Source organism: Tachysurus vachellii, chromosome 21 (genome assembly GCF_030014155.1).
Source record: "Tachysurus vachellii isolate PV-2020 chromosome 21, HZAU_Pvac_v1, whole genome shotgun sequence".
NCBI lineage: Eukaryota > Metazoa > Chordata > Actinopteri > Siluriformes > Bagridae > Tachysurus > Tachysurus vachellii.
Genome location: NC_083480.1, coordinates 41,213 through 45,443, shown reverse-complemented (window position 1 = coordinate 45,443; position 4,231 = coordinate 41,213). Strand labels below are relative to the sequence as shown.

The 4,231-nt window shown below is 41.3% G+C and overlaps 1 long non-coding RNA gene across 1 annotated transcript; it reads right to left on the bottom strand.

The window, feature by feature from the left end:
• Positions 1 to 1,807: 1,807 nt before the first annotated feature.
• LOC132837611 (uncharacterized) lies at positions 1,808 to 3,390 on the bottom strand. The gene is made up of 3 exons (XR_009647547.1): positions 3,320 to 3,390; positions 2,771 to 2,842; positions 1,808 to 1,880 (listed from the first exon to the last, which is right to left on the bottom strand). It is a non-coding gene; the product is annotated as an uncharacterized LOC132837611 (long non-coding RNA).
• Positions 3,391 to 4,231: the final 841 nt, after the last annotated feature.

The following is a 4,231-nucleotide window of genomic DNA, read 5'->3' as shown; positions in this document are numbered from 1 at the left end:
AGGACATGGATAGCAACTACGATTTGTATTGCAATCTGTATGTTTTAGTACTAGGCTGCAAAGTACGTGTATCTTGCATTGGTGCACGTTCTCTCAAGACGTCCCATTAGGATCACGTGTTGGGTCAATAGGCAGAGAGTAGCTGGTCTTTAGTGGCTGTTGGAATGCATTCGACTGCATGAGTGTTTACACTTTGAAATACAATACAATCGAATGCTTGTTTTGGTGCATTGTATGTTTTGGTACTATGCAGCAAAGTATGAGTATCTTGCTTTGGTGCAAAATATGCTGACTTACGTTCTCTTTCTCTGGTGTGGATGTTTTCACTCTGCATTTGCGCAATTCCACCGATGTCTCGTCACATAATTCCTGTAAATGTGAGAAAGAGAGGTACAACAGTGAGAATAATGTTAGCCAAGTAGGCTAGGGTTAGAGAAAAGCAAGCAACTGAAAAGGACATGGATAGCAACTACGATTTGTATTGCAATCTGTATGTTTTGGTACTATGCTGCAAAATATGAGTATCTTGCATTGGTGCACGTTCTCTCAAGACGTCCCATTAGGATCACGTGTTGGGTCAATAGGCAGAGAGTAGCTGGTCTTTAGTGGCTGTTGGAATGCATGAGTGTTTACACTTTGAAATACAATCCAATCGAATGCGTTTTCCACTACCTCTGGAAGTGGTTGAAAGTGGACAGGCTCAAAGCATTTTAGACCTTGTTTACACCTGTATTTAGCTTTATCCACTGCTGATAAGACTGACAAAACACATCTTAATACCAGGTGTAAACGAAGCCTAAAAAGCCGCCACAACCAACCCGGCAGGTTTTCATCAAGTGTGTAAAATATGACGGTCCTCATAGTGTAAACTGTCCTTACATTTCATGTCAGCGTCACGCCCATCCCCCGACACACAAGTTATGGAAGTGAATGAACAGAGAGAGGTATATTTTACTCAACGTGCGAGTCGTCACAACAACGTCTTTAAAACAGCAGCCCGGCAGCTTTTCATCAAGTGTATAAAGTATAACGGTCCTCATAGTGTAAACTGTCCTTACATTTCATGTCAGTGTCACGCCCATCCCCCGACACACAAGTTATGGAAGTGAATGAACAGAGAGAGGTATAATTTTACTCAAAGTGTGAGTCGTCACAACAACGTCTTTAAAACAGCAGTCCAGGTAAAACAGTCTAGTATGATGCTCAACCCTCCCACATCCAACACAGTCAGGGTCAAGAAGGAAAATATGCTGACTTACGTTCTCTTTCTCTGGTGTGGATGTTTGCACACCGCATTTGCTCAATTCCACCGATGTCTCGTCACATAATTCCTGTAAACGTGAGAGAGAGAGGTACAACAGTGAGAATAATGTTAGCCAAGTAGTCAACACAACTAATTCTAGTGCTCAGTGTGATGCACAAGATGCTCAGTGTGATGAATTAATGAATTAACCATCGTTACATGGCTGATCACAAGCAGGCTAGGGTTAGAGAAAAGCAAGCAACTGAAAAGGACATGGATAGCAACTACGATTTGTATTGCAATCTGTATGTTTTAGTACTAGGCTGCAAAGTACGTGTATCTTGCATTGGTGCACGTTCTCTCAAGACGTCCCATTAGGATCACGTGTTGGGTCAATAGGCAGAGAGTAGCTGGTCTTTAGTGGCTGTTGGAATGCATTCGACTGCATGAGTGTTTACACTTTGAAATACAATACAATCGAATGCTTGTTTTGGTGCATTGTATGTTTTGGTACTATGCAGCAAAGTATGAGTATCTTGCTTTGGTGCAAAATATGCTGACTTACGTTCTCTTTCTCTGGTGTGGATGTTTTCACTCTGCATTTGCGCAATTCCACCGATGTCTCGTCACATAATTCCTGTAAATGTGAGAAAGAGAGGTACAACAGTGAGAATAATGTTAGCCAAGTAGGCTAGGGTTAGAGAAAAGCAAGCAACTGAAAAGGACATGGATAGCAACTACGATTTGTATTGCAATCTGTATGTTTTGGTACTATGCTGCAAAATATGAGTATCTTGCATTGGTGCACGTTCTCTCAAGACGTCCCATTAGGATCACGTGTTGGGTCAATAGGCAGAGAGTAGCTGGTCTTTAGTGGCTGTTGGAATGCATGAGTGTTTACACTTTGAAATACAATCCAATCGAATGCGTTTTCCACTACCTCTGGAAGTGGTTGAAAGTGGACAGGCTCAAAGCATTTTAGACCTTGTTTACACCTGTATTTAGCTTTATCCACTGCTGATAAGACTGACAAAACACATCTTAATACCAGGTGTAAACGAAGCCTAAAAAGCCGCCACAACCAACCCGGCAGGTTTTCATCAAGTGTGTAAAATATGACGGTCCTCATAGTGTAAACTGTCCTTACATTTCATGTCAGCGTCACGCCCATCCCCCGACACACAAGTTATGGAAGTGAATGAACAGAGAGAGGTATATTTTACTCAACGTGCGAGTCGTCACAACAACGTCTTTAAAACAGCAGCCCGGCAGCTTTTCATCAAGTGTATAAAGTATAACGGTCCTCATAGTGTAAACTGTCCTTACATTTCATGTCAGTGTCACGCCCATCCCCCGACACACAAGTTATGGAAGTGAATGAACAGAGAGAGGTATAATTTTACTCAAAGTGTGAGTCGTCACAACAACGTCTTTAAAACAGCAGTCCAGGTAAAACAGTCTAGTATGATGCTCAACCCTCCCACATCCAACACAGTCAGGGTCAAGAAGGAAAATATGCTGACTTACGTTCTCTTTCTCTGGTGTGGATGTTTGCACACCGCATTTGCTCAATTCCACCGATGTCTCGTCACATAATTCCTGTAAACGTGAGAGAGAGAGGTACAACAGTGAGAATAATGTTAGCCAAGTAGTCAACACAACTAATTCTAGTGCTCAGTGTGATGCACAAGATGCTCAGTGTGATGAATTAATGAATTAACCATCGTTACATGGCTGATCACAAGCAGGCTAGGGTTAGAGAAAAGCAAGCAACTGAAAAGGACATGGATAGCAACTACGATTTGTATTGCAATCTGTATGTTTTAGTACTAGGCTGCAAAGTACGTGTATCTTGCATTGGTGCACGTTCTCTCAAGACGTCCCATTAGGATCACGTGTTGGGTCAATAGGCAGAGAGTAGCTGGTCTTTAGTGGCTGTTGGAATGCATTCGACTGCATGAGTGTTTACACTTTGAAATACAATACAATCGAATGCTTGTTTTGGTGCATTGTATGTTTTGGTACTATGCAGCAAAGTATGAGTATCTTGCTTTGGTGCAAAATATGCTGACTTACGTTCTCTTTCTCTGGTGTGGATGTTTTCACTCTGCATTTGCGCAATTCCACCGATGTCTCGTCACATAATTCCTGTAAATGTGAGAAAGAGAGGTACAACAGTGAGCATAATGTTAGCCAAGTAGTCAACACAACTCATTTTAGCATTCACAATAATAACCAGTGTAAATATCTACTGCTATTAACAGCTTTGTAGTGAACACAGCATACATGGAGTTATGTGCTTCACTAAAAACTGAAGAAATAAATGTAATGCATAACACACTACAACATGGATTATTTAAATTAAAAGTTATGTTAAAGCGCACATACTCACCCTTGAACGCCATGGCCAAGAAGAATCCCCATAGTTGTAAGTTACCTCCTCACCTGGAAAGATATCCCTAATACTAAACAGGCACAGGTGTGGTGTTCCATTTACAATTATTGTCTTTACTTTACAGTTTGGATTTCTGTGATCATCATTCACCAGTCGTCCAAGTGTTCCGTCCTCTTTGGAAGCATCAACGCTGAGAGAAAAATTGTGCAGCAAACAAAAGATAAAAACAATATATATTTTATATATAAAAAAAATAATTTAAATAGAAACAAAAAAAATTAAAAATAGAACCCAAACAACAGCCAACTTACCAATAAGATGTTCCATTCCATGTAAAGTCAAACAAGTAGTTGCTTTGAAAATCTTTAACATGTTTACTTTGAGAGAGAATCCCACGGTATGCAACTACAAAAGTGGATGGTTCATCGCTGACGAGGATTCCACACCACGCCCACGCAGCGCTGACTTTGACGGACATTAACCGCAGCCAATCGCTGACGAGGATTCCGCACCACGCCCACGCAGCGCTGACTTTACGGACATTAACCGCAGCCAATCGCTGACGAGGATTTCACACCACGACATGAACTGAT